The following is an 18,471-nucleotide window of genomic DNA, read 5'->3' as shown; positions in this document are numbered from 1 at the left end:
GCAAGACGTTAGGAAAATTCTTTTTCTGTTGATAAGGCAATAACTCTGATTTTTATTTCCCTTTTTTGCAGCATCGGAATAAAATGTCCAACCATTATGACATTGTCTTGGGAGAGTAGGAGATGAATCTAAGAGAGGGCAATTGGAGCTGTGCCCTTGTGCTGACATCTCTCTGGCTATGTGTGGGAATTACACACAGACACACATATACCCATCTCCAACCAGATCTAGCCAGATAAAAAAAATTTTAACAGAACAGAAGAGCTTTATTTTGTGGCACAGAAAGCAGGCAAACAAAAGTATACACACATACATATGGCAACATAAACAAGAGGTTTGTCCCCACAGATTTAAGAAACTAGCTAAGTGGGAGTGGAGGGAGATGGGAAGAAAACTGCTTAAAGTTGGGATTCAGGTGACCAAATTATATATCCTAAAAATAGGCTTGTTTGAAAACAGTTAATTGGTTTCGGACATAAGAAAATGTGCTATAATTCAGATCCAGATATAATAAAGTTCTCCAGGCTACTTGTGAATGCCAGGCTTGGGAAGCCAGATAAACTCCTAGCTCCATTGGTACCCAGAGATGGCTTCTAAGGTCCCAGAATCATTAGTCCCTGAAGGTACTCCCATTGTAGCAGGACAGACTCATCTGCCACTTACCTAAGACTTCCCTAGTCATTCTTCTTCTCTGACCTCTTTTTCCATTGTTTTCTCAAAGCACCTGCCTTCCTTTGCTGTGGAGCTGTGGAAAAGCCAATGATTTTAGAGTCAGAGAACCATACTTTAATCTCTATTCTAGTCATTAGTCGTTGTGTGACCTTAAGCAACCCAATTTCTCTGTCTTTGTTCCTTTATCTATAAGATGAAGGGGTCGGACTAGCTAACCCCCCTGGTCCCTCCAGCTCCAAGACCTGAATCAGTGACTAAATCTAGGTTTCTTCCTTTCCTATTCCTTCTGTTTTACAATGATCACGAAAACCTAGCTTTCTTTTAACAGCCTCTCACTTTCTCAAAGACAAACCTCCTCCTCTCATACCACTGACCCATAGAGCCAGATAGAAGCGTTGGCACACTCCTTGCTACCCCAAAACTCTTTCCTATCATTCCTCCCCTTCAAAGTTTACTCAATAATTTGTAGATCCTTTCTCTATCATAGAAGGCAGTATAAATACAATAGTATGATTGCTAGATTTCATGTCGGTAAACTTAGGTTTGAATATTTGCTCTTTTATTTTCCACCTATGTAACTTAGTGCAAGTTATAGAATTATCTGTAAAAATGGTGGCATCCAACTGTAAGACTTCTTAGGCCCTTACCTGATCTACAAACAACTCTCTCTGTCTCTCCCCTTCCTTCCTGGTAAGTTCAGTGCCTAGATCACAATCTTATCCACTCTAACGTCTGCCCATTTTGGATACTCTGGCCTCTGAATTTCTAAACTTTCTGAACTTTGAGGATCTCCGGAATTCAAAATATGATTTTTAAAAGTTTAAAATCTGGCCTACTCTCTACCCACCTATATTCACTCTTGCTCTACTGAATTTGCCCCAATTACCATAATTCCTAATTATGGCTCTGGGACTAAGATTAAAATAGTTTTCCTGGAGCGTTTTTCAGTAAAAAAAAAATATGGTTCCAAAGTTCATTTCTGGAGGCAATCTGTGGACAGAGAACATACAAAAAAACAAACTGAGACAAAAGACTATCTCTTTCAACAAAATCCACATAGCCTTAGACAATCAGAGACAGAGATGCGTTACACTTGCAGACAACAGAGACATGATCATCTGGTCTGATTCTAAAAGTCACTGATCCATTATGGGGTGGGAATGTTGGGGGGGGGGGGGAGGGAACCAGGTACATCCTCACTCCAAACATTCTATTCATGTAAAGGAAGCAGGTGTGACTAAACTAGTACTTTACCACAACAGGATTAATGGAGGAAGTCAGAGTTACAGGATGTGCAACAAGTTGGGAAGAAAAAGAAAACGGAAAGGATCCATTAGCTGTGAGAAAACCAGAATGGCTCTAAAGACTAGTAGGGAAGCTCTCAGCATGAAATAATAAACAAAGTTCAAGATAGAATAAGACTTCCTTAGTTGTTTTTTCTATTATGGTACACTGGGGTCAAGGTTCAATCAGGGATAGTCTGGGGAGTGTGTCTCAACTTTCCCATTTCTTCAAACAGTGACTGATTGTTAAAATGGAAAGTAAAAAAACAAAACTCATCTAAGATGAAGATTTCTCCAGTGTTTGGCAATGCTTGTTCAAAGTCTGATTTTGGTTCTTGCTAGAGTCCCTGGAATTAGAAGATTGTATGTCCAAAAAGAGGAATTCTTTAATGATAATATAAATTCTGAAACAAATATAAGTAGGAGGTTGATTATCTGTCATGATATGACAGTGGAGTAGGAAAAGATGTTTAGAAGTGATTCAACCTCCTCGTTTTACAAATAAATAAATTGAGATCTAGGGAGATTAACAACTCTCCAAGAGCCACATAGCTAGAAAGCAACAGAATAAGAATTTGAACCCAGGTCCCCCAACCCCAAATCCAAGATTTCATTCACTGAATCATGCCACTATTTTTGTATCATACAGAACAAATTTAATGATGCAGCCTAGGAAATAGGCATGCAGGGAGAAGGTTATCATTTGAATTATTGAAGGAGTGACCCACTTGATGAGATCATAAATCCACTGGAACATTAAATTATAATCACAAAATGTCAAATGATTTCCCTTAAGTTCAGGTCTGATGGTGACACTTTACTGTTAGTAAAATCTAGTATCTCTTTATTGACTCTAAGACCAATGAATAAACAAATCAATAAGCATTTGCTAAGTGCCTACTATGTGCCAGCCACTGTGCTCAGGTACTGATGAAATAAATATAAAAAAATGAAACAATCAATAGTATCAAGCAAATTACTATAAACTTGTCTCATCAGTTTTTATAGTTCTTTGCAGCCTGGCCCTATCCACTCCCTTTAAAACTCATTATATATTTTTATCTTTTTCTGCTCCCTGGAGCCTGTGCAAATTTACTGTGTGTTCCTCACATACAATACTGCATCTGTCTTCTCTAACCTTTTCGTTGATCATCTCCTATGCCTAGAATATATCCCCTCTTCAACTTCCTCTTACTTCCTTCAAGACTCAGTAAAAATATTCTAGATAAAGCTTTTTCCTAATCCCTCCCTCCCTAATCTATCTTTTATTTATTCTGTTTATACTTATGTATGTACATGCTATCTTCCCCTTTAGATTATAACCTCCTTAAGGGCAGGGACTTTTTTTTTATTTTTGTCTTTGTTTCCCTTGTATCTATGATTGTTCCTAAAAAATGATTATCAATTGATTGATTGATTGATTGATCATCAGTTATGCTCTCCCACCATGACCAGACCATTTACTATTTTTGATCATATATTACATTTCTTTGATGACCCATTTTATACCACTTCTCCTTCATGATCCTTTCTTTGTAATGTGTTGCCTACCAATGGACCTCTCCACTGCCCTTTGGATGATTCTCCATTTCGGTTCTTTGGAGTTATTTAAATGCTTTCACTATATTGGTATATATTTTACAATCAAGATAATAAGACCAAACTAAAGCATAAAAACCAAGTTTCTAGTCATATTTAGTTAGATTTTCCCCACCCAACCCCTCAAGAAAAAATTAATTGAAGTGCATTTCATATGCTTCTTTTTAATTTCATCATAAAAAAATAGGACAGAGAAGATGAGGGTAGAGGGAGCACATAATTATTTTTACTTAGTATTTCATTTGTTCCATCCAAATTATTTTTAAGAACATTTGCTGATGGTTCCAACTGTAATTTGTGATAAATTTGATGCCTGTTTTTTAATCACAAAGGCATTTGGAGGTTTTCCCTCTTTGGGGTTCCTAATTTTAAAATATAGTTAGATCCAAATGTGCCAAGAAGTCTGCTTTAGTTTGAACCACAGAGGCCATTCTTGATGAAAGATAAGCATTAGCTTTAAGTGTCAGTTGCCCAAAAGTGATTTACAACTCTCTAATGACCTCATATTTTAGCTAATATTCACAGAGTTCCTTAGTTCCACCAATGTTCAAAACAGTTCAGAAAATATTTATTACTTTATTACATTCCACTTTTTCTAATCAAACACTGAGAGACTGCTGATAAAAAAATACTTTATAAATGTCTTGCAAAAAGATTTATAGAGAAGCATATTCTTGAGTCAGAGAAAAACTAAAAAAAAATTCTCATTTATAGTAAAACCAAAAACCACATTTTCCTTTTATGAATATTATAGAAGTTTGGATAAAATTCATTTTGTCTTAAATATCTGATAATTAAACAAGAATGAATCACAATCTAAAATGGAGATTAAAAATCACAAGTGGTTAACATTACTAAAATTTGAAATTTCTATGTCACAATCACAGTCAAAACTCTATTGATGCCCAACATCAGAGGAGAATGACAAACAGATACTTAAATTGTACATGTTTAGTGCTCTGTTTACTAGGTTAATTTTTTTATTAAAATAAAGATGCCTGCTTTTATTTAAATAGCTCATTAGAATAGAGTTTACTGATGTTGGATGAAATGTGAAACATGGAAAATATAAGTACTATAATTTTAACAACTACTCATTAAGAAAGCAGAACAAAAACAAAATTGATTACTGAGTTCTGTTTTCCCTCCTGTTTATTAACCTGTGGTTAATATTCATTCCCTATGTACAAGACATAGTAAATATACGATTTTAAAATATCTATACATAATAGCACTGTCAATGAATGCACTATCAGAAAAAATGCTTTTCTTACTATTTATAAAGCTTTGTGATAAACTAATGTATTTTTCTTTTATTTTCCTTGTGTCATCAGTATACTTTTTAAAACAGTTTTTATTTTTGGAGTAGACCATCACTAAACTAATATGGTATATTATCCCAGCTGAATTATAACCCCACAACTTTATATAATATAAGGATATATATAATATAACAATATAATTATAATATAAGGATATAAGAGTTTATATCCTTCTTATATGCACATTTCTTTGTATCAAAGGTACTCAGAAACATTGGATGAAGGGAATAAATAAACAAAGAAGCCAAAGAACAAAATGTTAAAAGAATGGAAAGGAGAATATTTGAGGAGGAAGATTATATACATTCCACAAAGACTATATCAGTATATGTTGCTGTGAGAAGGTAAGTTAAGAATAGGATGGTAGAGAATTTTGAATATCCTATTAGGAACTGTGCCTAGTCAACAATGGGAAATAATCTAAGGTTTTATGATCTAGTAGGTAACATCTGTCACATAAAGGGCTTTTTTCACAAAATGTTTTCATCTTTCTTAACATGTCACTTTAACCTACCCTTATCCTTCAGTAGCCTGGACAGATAAAACATTTTACAGTCAAGAAAACTAAGAAATAATATGCCCCAGACTTAAATGAAAGAATTAAAGCTCAGGCCAGGTTTTCTAACTCTTAGGAAGTCCAAGGATCTTTGGGATCAGATATGTTTTCTGTTTAAATTTTAAGAAAAAGTAAAACATTGTGGGAACAATTACTAGCTTCTATAGTGTCCTATAGACTCCTTTCTCAAAATCTATTATCTAGTAAAACTGGCCTCCCTTCTGGTTTCTAGATAAAATATCCCATCTTCATTGTCTGTGCCCTTGTACTGGCTGATTCGTAGAATTTCCAGTTGCTTCCAAGACTGAGTTCAATCAATGGAATAGATCAGACACTCAATATGCAGTAGTAAATGGTCATAGTAACCAGTGTTTGACAACCCCAAAGACTCAAGATTTTGGAAAAAGAACTCACCATTTGACAAAAACTACTGAGAAAACTGAAAAATTGTATGGCAGAAACTAATCATAGGCCAATACCTCCCACCACATACCGAAGAAGAGTCAAAATGTTTTATAAGTAAAGGGTAAAACCATAAACAATTAGAGAAGTATAGAATAGTTTACCTGTCAGATATATGGATAAGGGAAGAATTTACATCCAAACAAGAAATAAAAAGTGTTTTGAGACGTAAAATAGATAACTTTGACTACATTAAATTAAAAAGATTTTGCACGAACAAAACCAATGCAACAAAGATTAGGTGGGAAATAAACAGGGAGGAAATTTATAGCAAGTGTCTCTGACAAAGGCTTCATTTCTCAGATACATAGAGAACTGAAAATTTGTAAGAATACAAAACATTGCTCAATTGACAAATGATCAAAGGATATGGACAGGCAACTCTCAGATGAAAAAATTAAAAGTATCTTTAGCCATTTGAAAAAAAATGTTCCAACTCACTATTAATTAGAGAAATGTAAAGTAAAATGAAGTACTGTCTCACACCTATCAGACTGACTATTATGGCAATAAAGGAAAATGATAGAAGTTGGAGGGGCTATGGAAAATTGCAGCCCTAATACACTATTGGTGAAGCTGTGAACTGGTACAATAATTTTGGAGAGCAATTTGGAAACATGCCCAAAGGGACTAAAATTGTATGTACCCTTTAACTCAGAAATTCCACTACTATATCTATGTCCTAAAGAGATTAAAAAGAGGGAGAAAGGATCTAATTGTATAAAAATATTTATATCAGCTCTTTTGTGGTTGCAAAGAACTGGAAACTGAAGGGATATTCAACAACTAGGTAATGACTGAACAAGTAAGTTGTGCTATATGATTGTAATGAAATAATAATGCACCATAAGAAAACAAACAAGATGATTAAAAAAAATAAAGCCTGGAAAGGCACATATAAAGTGATGCAAAATGAAGTAAGCAGAACAACTAGAATGTTGTACACAGTATTAGCAATAAAATACAGTCATCAAATGTGAATGTCTTAACTATTATCAGCAATGTAGGACAATTCTAAGGGACTCTGACAAAAAAAACCTATCCATTGCTATAGAAGGAACTAATGAAGTCTGATTGCATATTGAAGCATGCCATTTTTCATTTTATTTCCTCCATGAATTTTTCTCTAGTGTAAGGAATATATGTCTTCTTTCATATGATTAACATGGAAAAATGTATTGTAGGATAACATATACAATCTTTATCCTATTACCCACCATTCTGCAGAAGGGAAAGGGCTGGAAGTCAGAATGATAAAATAGATTCCAAAATATTAGAAAAATATTATTGAAAATTATACCAATATCTAATCTTGAAAAAAAGTTTTAACTTTAAAAAACTCAGCTCACGTTCCCTTTTTTAAGTAAGGTCCTAGGACCTTAGTAACTTCTCTTTCCTCCCTTTTCAAAAAAAAAAATAAAGACAGTTATCTATTTTATATATACCTATCTATAGATTTTTGATAGAAGATAGAGAAATAGAGATTGATAAAGATGGAGATAGATAGATAGATAGATAGATAGATAGATAGATAGATAGATAGATAGATAGATAGATAGATGGATGGATAGATAGATAATGTTGCCTCTGGTAGAATGTAAAGCAAAGACTTTTTCACTTTTATCTTTAAACTCCCAGTACATATCTCAGTACCTAGAATATAAAGTGCTTGTTTATTGATTGATGTTACCAACCAAAGCCAATATTTACTAAGTTATAAAAATATATGAGAAGGACGTGAAGACTGGCATATACAGGAACAGCAACATTGTAGAATGATCAATCATGATAGCCAGCTATAATCGGCAATACGATGATCCAGGACAATTCTAAGGGACATTTGACAAAGAATGCTGCCTACCTCCAGAGAAAGAATTGGTGGAGTCAGAATGCAGATGAAAGCATAAGATTTTTCAATTGTTTATTTGGGTTTATGTTTGGGATTTTTGGTTTTATAAAATTAGTCACAAAAATATGGAAATGTTTTGCATGATAATACATGTATAACCAAGATTGAATCACCTGCCAGTATCCAGAGGGGGAAGGGAAGGGAGAGAAGGAGCTAATTCAACTATATATATAACTTAGGAAAATATGTTGAAATTTATTACATGTAATTGGTAAAAAATAAATAAAAATATAAAAAATGACTTATATATAGACATATTTTCCATTTCTAGCTCACTGTGTACCCTCTTATTTTTGGTGCTTACCTTTGTTATGTCACCTTTGATTAATATACAACTAGAATGAGGTTCTCAGACTTAAGACCTCTGCATCCTCATAGTCAAAATAGTAAAGGAAGTAGAAGTTGGGTAGGTGAGGGGGAATATTGATTTGGGAGTTGGAAAACCTGGACCCTCAAATCTCTGCAATTGTGTCTACGTAATCTTCAATAAATCATTTGATTCTTCAGTCTTGTTTCCTTTTTTTGTAAAATGGGAAAAGTGATTGAAGGTGGTAAAATATATTCTCTTCAGTTCCCTTACAGATCAAAATCTACCTTTCCTTCCTATTGTCAAGAGTGAAATTCAACAAATGTAAGACTGAGGCATATATTCTCTGAGCCAGATAAGAGGTTATTAGCAGGACATGAACCTGGTAATAAAGTGAGTCTGCCTCAGAAGCCCCGGAGCAGACAGATGAGAAACAAGAGGTTGACATTATGAATAGAAATATCAATATGAATGGTTACATGGCTGAGGTTTGAGGGACGATATGATTGATTGGATATTGAGGACAAGGGGCTAGCAATAGCTTCTTCCTTCCCTCTCTGGACTAAGAAAAGCTCATTGTTTGAGTACACCTGCAAGGTCAGAGAGAGTGGACTAGACTTCTTTGAATAATAAAACAAACATCCTTGAAGGATAGCTTGGTAGTACATAGATACTAAACCAGATTCCTTGGTGTCTGCCTTGTCTCTTAAGTATAGCAGATTTCCTTGAGGCAAGGGAAGAACAATGACTGGCAAGAAAACTGGATTTCTAAACTTATTACAAGCAAGATGAATTTATGAACTAGGTTCAGAGAAAAAGAACCATGACTTAAGCAACTACAGAACAAAACCCTTTAACTGTAAAGAGGATCAAATAAAAATGATAAATGATTAATTTAATCTTTTCACTACTATAGGTTTTGCTAAAGTTAAATTTGTAAAATGGTTGTTTAATGAGAAAATAGCTCTCCTGGCAACTTAGTCTTTTTTGCCCCCAATATACCTCACTTTCCAACCTCTGTTCAGATGTTTATTCTGGGAAAGAAGTCATATATTTGGTTCTGAGCTGTTAGATATAGAAGAGCTGAGCACTTTATATGATAATAAGATTTTGATATATAGTTAGCTGGAAGGGTCTTAGATTCACCACTCTCTACATAAAGATGAAGAAGCATATCTACAAACTCATCACTCCAGAACACTGGACATTCTTGCATGTGATTTTTAAATTTTTTATATTTAATGCTCTTTAGGTTATTATAATAATCAATTTTTGCCCTCAAATAATAACTAGCATTTCTATATAGCACTTTAATGTCTGCAAAGTGTCTTACAGATATAATTTCATATGATCCTCTCAAAACTCTTGGATATGAGTTATTTTCTCTATTTTACAAATAAGGAAATTGAAGTAGTAAGAAGTTAAATGACTTGCCTAAGATCACATAGCTAGTAAATGTCAGAGGCAAGATTAAAACTCAGGGTCTACATTCTCCCCATTAAACCACCTCTTCGCTTTATGAACATTGGGATGTAGACTTATATTTTGCATAGAATCTTAAAGCAGCTTTGATGCAGTTCTAATAACAAATATGATATGATTATCAACTATTGTCATATGGATTTGACTTCTACTTTTGGATTTCTAAATTTATTCATTCTGTGTGGTTTGGAGATTATAAATATGGTTATGGAATTATCTATTAAAATGTTCTTAACTTTTTATGGATCAGTGTTATACATTGGCATTTTTAGAAAACAATATAGCTTATAACAATCTTGCTCTGCTTCTTGTACAGTTTGTTGAAATCACAAAGATATTGCGGGGTTTTGTGTTTGCTGTACTTAGTTTATTAAAAATAGTAAACTTCTAGCATAGAATTTTAGGCCCCTGTTCTTATTTTTCTAGGCATTCCATAGGTGGTAAATTTCTGAAGCCTGAAAATTCTACCATCTCAATGTATGATCTGTATCAATGCACCAACTCTGGGCTTCCTAAAGGCTAACTCTTTTGCAGTGTGGGATGACAATGATTTAATCCTGAATTGTTTTCAAAAGCCCTTCCATTTTCATAAAAAAAAACTATGTGATTCAGCCATTGTTTGACATTTCTTTTACAAAATACGTTTGTTGTTGTTTTTTGTTGTGTTTATGTTTTATTTTTTTATTGACTAATTAAGAAAATTTTTTCATGGTTAGATGATTCATGTTCTTTCCCTCCCCTCCTCTCATCTCCCCTTCCATAGCCAACAAGCAATTCCACTGGGTTTTACATGTGTCATTGATCAAGACCTATTTCCATATTATTGATATACAAAATATTGTTGGTTGAGTTCATGTGTAAACCATCCCTGGAGGGCTTTTTAATTCTACTTTAGGATCATGACTATTTCACAAGTTCCATCCATCCAAATGTAAACCATTTTGGATTACATTTGACAAGTCCAGTGTCATTCTCCTATGGGCATCCTTTAGTGCTTCACAATGAAATGAGGTCTGATTGTTTCAAAAGTATCTCTGTACATTTTAAATCTGCTTGGTGGCCACTCCAAGTACATCTTCCTTCTATACGAGGAGGAAATGTTCAGATTTTCTATACCTGCCATAGGGTGGTTCATCCTACGTTTCTTTCACATTATACTAATTTTTATTTGGATACCGCTACACCCTTTGCTATCCATTGTGCCATGCCAAAATTATATGGTTGACATTGTGTAAGCTTTAATTGTTCTAAATGGCTTTTTCCTATTGAGCTTTGACCTCGGAGCAACAATCAGTTACTTCTTTTTCTTCTATTAATATTTTATTTTTAACTCAATTACATGAAAAAAACAATTTTTAACCTGCATTTTCTTTATGTTTGAGCCAAATTCTCACTCTTCCCTGCCCTATCCCCTCCCCAAGTTTAGAGTAAACATCCCTCTAACTCGATGACAGGTTCGAGGCTTGTCAGTTACCCTCAGCCTGGTTTAGTCCATCTGCTGAGATGGTTTACCCAGATCTGGACATTACACATGCTACAGCTCCCTGGAGCCACAGAAAGGACACCAAAGACGGACATCCACCTGTCACCAACGCCTGTCTTCCCACGTTAGTCCTGTAGTGCGTGTGAAGACTCTCCCTGGTAAAATGAGTAGATAAGAACAATTTGTTCCAAAGGCCATAAAGCAGCTAAATGTATGAAAAATGCCAAAGTCATTTATTACATTCCAGGCCATCATCAGTCATCTTGACTTTTGTCCTGCCACTGGACTTTGATTTCTCCAGAAGTCAAAGAGAGGCCAATGACTTTGTGCAACTCTGCCTCACTTAACATTCAATTTATAAAGAAGTTAATTTATCGCATGTGATATAACTGGTCCTTCTCAAAAAGGAAGAACAATAACAATTTCTCAGTTCTGGGAACATAATAATAAAATATGTGTTCATTGTCATTTCCAAAATCTTGTATCATAAAGTGGTTAACGTTTGTGAAATAAAGATCCTTAAAAACAAAGTCTAGGAAAATTCCTTAAATTTTCAAAGAGGAAGCAAGGGAAATACTATATTCAAAATAAAAACTGAGTTCTCTCCCTTTGTTCAAGATATTACCATGCAAATGCCCTGGAGTGCTCTCTTGGTGATAATCACCAATTCTCAGGAACCCCAACTTTTTAAATTTCAATTCATGCCTTTGTCCCAAGGTTGCTGTGCAATATCAGAGTTGTTTTATCCATAATTCTTTTGTGTGGAGTTATTTCCAGGAGCATGCAGCATGGCAAAGTGTTTCTCACTGCAGGACACCTCAGTTGCCAATCTGATCTGTCTGATTTGAATAAGAAAAGCTTTCATCAAATTCACTCTCCCTTCCCCAAAAACACTGTCAGATGTGAATAGTAAAATAAAATTTATTTTTCAGGCACAAAACACTTTACAGGTGACTTAGTTTATGGATTTACATACAGAACTTTGGTAGTTGCAATTGTTATAAACTTTTGGGGAAACTCAAAATAAAGTGCTCTCATAGGACCTGGGAATTTATTAAACAATTACTATGTGCCAGGAACAGTATGAAGTACTAGGGGTGCAAAGAAAAGCAAAAGGCAGTACCTGCCCTCAAGAAGCTCACAGTCTTTTTAAAATTTAAATCTATTTGTTTATCTAATTGGCACATTAAATACCCAGTTGACTCCTTCCTTCCCTTCTCCCAGTAGAGAAAGCATCATTTGACAAAAAGATGTATGCATACATAAAAACTATCTTATTCACTTCAATTTATCAGTTCTTTCTCTGGGGGTAGACACACACAAGTCATTCTTAAAACAGTATTATTTTTGCTATGTGTAATTTACACTTGGTTCTTCTTATTTCACTTTTCTTAATTTCACACTTGTTAGATGGGCTAATATGACCAAAAAGGAAAATGATACATGTTAGAGGGGACGTGGAAAAATTGGGACACTAATACGTTGTTGGTAGAGCTGTGAACTAATACAATCATTCTGGAGAGCAATTTGGAACTATGCCCAAAAGGGTATAAGACTGGGCAATAACTTTTAACTCAATAATACCACTACTAGGGCTGTATCCTACAGAGATTTAAAGATAGAGAAAAAGAACTTACTTGTACAAAAATATTAATAACAGCTCTCTTTGTGGTAGCAAAGAAGGGGAAATTGAAAAGATGTCCATCAGTTGGAGAATGGATGAACAAGTTGTGATATATAATTGCAAGGGAATACCATTTAACCATAAGAAATAACAAGTTCATCAAAAAACCTGAAAAGACATATGAAATGAGGAAAAGTGAGATGAGCTGAACTAGAAGAATATTCTATACAGTAACAACAATAAAGTACAATGATCTAACTATGAATGACAACTATTATCAGCAATGCAAGGATCCAGGACAGCCCCAAGGGACCCATGATGAAAAAAGCTATCCACTGCTATAGAGGAAACTAATAAGAGTCTAAATACAGATTGAAGTATATCATTCTTCACTTTTTTCCTGCATTAATTTTTTCTCTTGCTATAGTAATCAATATGTGTATTCTTTGACAACACGATGAATATGGAAATGTATTATATGATAATACATATACAATCTATATCATATTACCTTTCTTCTCAGGGAGGTGGAGGTTGAGGGAATGAGAGGGAAAGAATATAGATCAAAAAATGTTTGAAAATGATTATTGAAAAAATGTAAAAATGTGTAATCTGGAAAAAATAAAAATATTTAAAGGATACTTTCCATTATTTTAATACAAATATCATACCTACCTTGTGTTTCCTTCCTCAGGCTAAATATTCATAGTGCTTTTAACCAATTAACATGTCATAATCTCAAGGTCCTTCATCATCCTAGTGGTCCTCTTCTTAATGGCTTCTAGATGATTAATGTCCTTAAAAAATGGCACCCAGAACTGAATAAAATGCCTTTTTTTATGAGAGAAAGATAGTAACAGATGTCTGAATAATTACTGTCACTCAGCCTGACTATATCACACTTTGTGCCAGATTTGTGATACTTTCCAAACTCCTCATCTACTTCCTCCTTCTAAACAGGTGGTCTATAATATACTCCCCATGACAATATCACTTGTCATTGATCTTCATTGGTTCATCTCCATTTATCTTCACCCAAATGCTTTCCAGCCTGCTTTTACTGTCTGGTTCCTAGATTTCTTCTCATGCATGGTGGGTAGACATTCCACTTCCCTTCCCTTTTACTTTAAAAGTTTAAAGATCTTAACAGAGTACTGCTCTCAATAGAAATATGGAATTTCTACTTTAAGACTTTCACAAGAAAGTAATAATTACAGTTTTGTACATGTTGAATTGAGATGCTATAGAGATATTCGTATAGAGATTTCTAGTAGGCAGTAGATTATGTGAGCTTGGAGTCTAGAACAGGCGTGATGCCTGTGTGTATATTCTGTATGTATGTGTGTATGTATGTATTGAGAATCATCAGCACATTATTTAAATATATAGGACTAAACAAGATAATTAAGGAAGACAGTATAGAATAAGAAGACAGGGTTCAAAATGGAGCCTTGGGATTTATCCTTTTTAAGGATTGGGAGATCAGTGTTGATCCAACAAAGGACCCCAAGAAAGACTGAGTAAGCAGGTAGAAGTAGAGATAGGAGAGAAGAGTTTCATAGAAGATAAGAGAAAAAGATTATCCAGGAATGGGAAAGGAGTGGTCAACTATGTCAAAAGTTCACAGAGGTCAAAGAACATGGAGATTGAGAGAAGGCTGCCAGATTAAGCAATGGAGATGTACTTTATGACCTCTGAAAGACCAGATTGAGTTGATTCACAGGTTCAAAAACTAGATTGCAAAGAGTTAAGATGGATGAGGTGGAGAGAAGGAATTGGAGGCAACAATTATGTGTTATTTTTTCCAAGAGCTTGGGTAAGAAGGGGAGCTGAGAAAGGAAGCTACCTTAATAATACTTAACTGATATGGTGAAGTGAAAAATATTAAAGTCTTTCTTTCTCTATACTTTCTGCTTTAATGATAATATCTCATAATGTAAGTTTAATTAACAGAGATCTATGATGGTGATTCCAACATATATATAGTCACATTATGCATACATAATACACATGTGTTGTTTTCAGTTGTTTTCGATCATCTCTTTCTCTTTACAACTCCATTTGGGATATTCTTGCCAAAGATACTGGAGTGGTTTGCCATTTCCTTCTCCAGTTTATTTTACAGATGATAAAATTGAGGAAAAAAGGATTTAGGGACTTGCCCAGGTCACACAGCTAGAGTCTGAGGCTGGATTTGAAGTCAGGTCCACCTGACTCCAGGCCCATGTTCTATCCACTGTGCTGATGTCCTGTGTACACACATATCCAATCCCAATCTCTGTCCCGAATTCCAAACCCACAGAATCTAAAAATGTGAACTTTATGCTTATACAAATCAGGGAGCTCTTCAAGCAAATGCTGGTTGTAATGCAGGGTTGCAGCAACAGCTCTTGTTTTTGCGAACCAATTGTAGCAGCCTGTCAGTTAGAAAGGTTTAGAATGTTGAACCTGCTTGGGGGCTGGGCTCACCAGAAAACCATTAGAGATAGGCTATGAATATCCCTGGAGTTCCAACAGAAAGGCCTTTTTGCCTTTGGGGCATTTTGGACCCAGTCTGTTCTTTCTAGACCTCTCCCTGACCTCTCCATTTACATCCTGTTACTTCCCTGAATTTCCCTATTGGGCCCTGGGAGGAAGGGTGGTTCGGTGGTTGGACATCATGGGTTTTAGCTTCCTTAGGCAGGAAGGACAAATTAAATCAAGCCATCCTCTTATCTAGTGATCTGATAAAATACTTTTACCTGAAGGCAGTGAAACCTTCCCTGACTGAGGGAGCCAGTGTCTCTCAGCCTGACCCTCTCTCCTGCGACCCTCCCTCCAGCACCAGCTTTCTCCCTAGCAGCAGTTACAAACCCTCAAACCCCTTTCCCTCTGCTTACCCTGCATTACACACTCAGTCTTTGAGATATATTCCATCTTAAATATTTAGTAATCCTGTTTCTATGATTCTAAAGAAACTGGTAGATAAGAAACATCACTTAAATTAAAGGTACCTCTAGGGTCATATCATCCAATGAATAGCACAATAAGAATCTCCTCAACAAACTATCTCATAGGCGCTTAATCAGATTTTGCTTGAAGACCTCTGGTCAGGGGGTCCCTATTTTCCCCTGAGAGATCCCATTCACCTTTAACAAAACTCTATTTATTAGAATTTTTTTCTTATATTAAGCCTAAATTTACCACATTTCAACCTGTATACATTTTCCCTAGGTCTGCCTTCCTGGTTGGTACAAAACCAATCTAAGAACCTTCCAAGTACTTGAAGACAATGATCATATCTATCCAGAACCTCTTCTTCTCCAGGATAACCATACACAGTTCCTCCAAACAATCCTCATTTGCCATCAATCTGAGGTTCTCTGCTATACTGATTTTCTTCTTTCATTTTGATAAACTAAAGTTTATCAATATCCCTTCTGATGACTTGTGCCCAGAAATGAACACAGTACTTCATGTATAATCTGCCCAGCAAAATTCAATATTATATAAATTTATCTAAAGATTTTGTGCTGTACCCATCAAAATACCAAGGAGTTACTTTCTGTACTGAATTAAAGTAATAAAATTCACATGGAAGAACATTAACTTGTTCTAATAGAGGCATAAATAGATGAGTCACTCCCTTTAGGCAATCTCAACAGCAATAAGAAGAAAATGTCAGAAGACAAATTCAGTTTATTATTTATAACAACAAATGTGAATGGTATTAATTCCCCAATTAAAAGAAAACCACTACAGCCTAGGACAAGAAACAAAATCTGTTATGATACTATTTGTGGGATACTACTTAAAGCAGATCTGTACCTAAATTAAATTATACATAGCTAGAGTTTCCTCCATACTTTGAATCATTTGATTTGCATAAGTTTTGAACTATAAGTGAACAATTTCCAAATTTCATTAATCTTCCAATATTAACTTTATTTTGTAAGATCATCTCTCTGGCTAAAGTCTTTTGCACTTTCTTTTTATTCATTAGGCTTCTTGCCAGTATGAATCTTCTTGTGAGCACTATAGTGTTCGTGTGAATGCTTGGCTTGAGGCTTTCTGAGATTTATGTATTGGAAATATGTTACTCATGCAGGTTATATGCATGTCCACACAGGTTTGCCCAAATAAGGTTCACAATATGGCTTTTATGGGCTTCCCCTGCCTAGAAGGGGCAAGAGAAGAGGGCATCAAGCTGGTCATTCTTTTCTCCTAAAAGAAGGTACTTGACTAGAGTTGTATCTTTCTGCCTCTCTAACTATTGCTAATCTAGCAGCGATGATTATTTTTCTTGAGTTTAAACCACTTTCCTGGTGATTTTGCCTTAAAAAAGAAAGGATGCCCCAAGCTTATATCTAAAGGATTGCTCCCTTCCTACTAAATTCTAATTGAACTTTAAAACTATTAGAAATAGGAAATAGTGAAGAATGCCATTTATTCAAGCAAAGAGCAAACAGAAGCCAGAGAAGTCATAGAGACTAGAATATGCCAAAGATTCATCTATCCCACAGTAAGATATCACAGTTCAGCTAAAAGAGAATGAGAACCCAATATCACACTAGAAGAAATTTCCCAAATTCTGCAAGGAAATAAGAAATCCAGGGATGTGTTAAGGAGATAAACTTCTTCTACATTTCTGTCTTCCAATTTCTTCTCTTCCCTTTCCTTTTCTCCTCTTTTCTCTTCAGCAAGTGACTGAGTTTAGATTTGATTAGATTTGAAGACATGTGTCCTGACTCCAGGCCCAGTGCTTTATCCACTGTGCCACCAGCTGGAGGAATCCATGGATATTAATTCAAATTTGAGCAATTGCAGAACTCTTTCCCACATTCTTTACATTTTAAGTATTCTCTCTAATGAGCATCTTCTAACAGTAAAGTGAAGAAATGTCTCTTTTTTCATCTTTCTTCTGGTTTCCTTGTTACCTACTTATCAGATTCTCACCTATCTCAGCTTCTTAAAAGCAAGAATCCAAAAGTCTCCCTTCCTCCCAGGAGTCTTTCTGCTGTCATTTGGAATGATTCTTCTTCAGAGATAATCTACTTTGCAATTTCTTCCTCAATAACATGTTTATTGGCCAATTCTCTCCACTCTGCCACTTTACCACCTCTATTCTTCCTTTTCTCTATTTCATGCTCCTTACAGCTGCTAAATTTACATCTCTAAGGCTCAGGTCTAACCCTATCAGTCCTCTTCTGAAGAAACTTCAATAATTCCTCCTTTATCTCAAAGATAAAATACTAACTCCTTTGTCTGGAACTTAGAACCTTTCATAATCTGACTTTAGTCTATCTTTCCAGGCTGATTACCTATTATTCTCCCTCAAGCAATCCTCTTTCCAGCCATACTAGGCTACTTGCTATTTTTTTAATATAATATTAACTCCCACCCTTGTGCTTTTACACAGTGTTCTGGCATTATACATCTATACTGCCTTATCTCTTCAACTCTATCTGATGGAACCACTAGCTCTTTCCTAAGTTCAGCTCAAGCATCACCTCCTGTAGAAGACCTTTCCTGGTACCCCATTTGTTAAAGACTTTCCCCCTCTGAAAATTACTTTGTGATCATTTTGTAGATATCTTTTATTTGCCCATTATTAAAAAGATATCTCCCGGTAGAATGCAAATTCCTTGAGGCCATTGTCTTGATTTTGCATCTGTACACATTTCTTGTAGCACAATCCCAGCCTCTGAAGATGCTTGATAAATGTTTGCTTATTGGTTAAGTGATTTCATATAGAAGAAATTTATGAGGCTTTTAAGCCCACTAGTGATATAT

The sequence above is a fragment of the Gracilinanus agilis genome, chromosome 1 (genome assembly GCF_016433145.1).
Source record: "Gracilinanus agilis isolate LMUSP501 chromosome 1, AgileGrace, whole genome shotgun sequence".
NCBI classification, from domain to species: Eukaryota; Metazoa; Chordata; class Mammalia; order Didelphimorphia; family Didelphidae; genus Gracilinanus; species Gracilinanus agilis.
The sequence above is the reverse complement of the archived record's forward strand: the minus strand, read 5'-3'. Positions refer to the sequence as shown.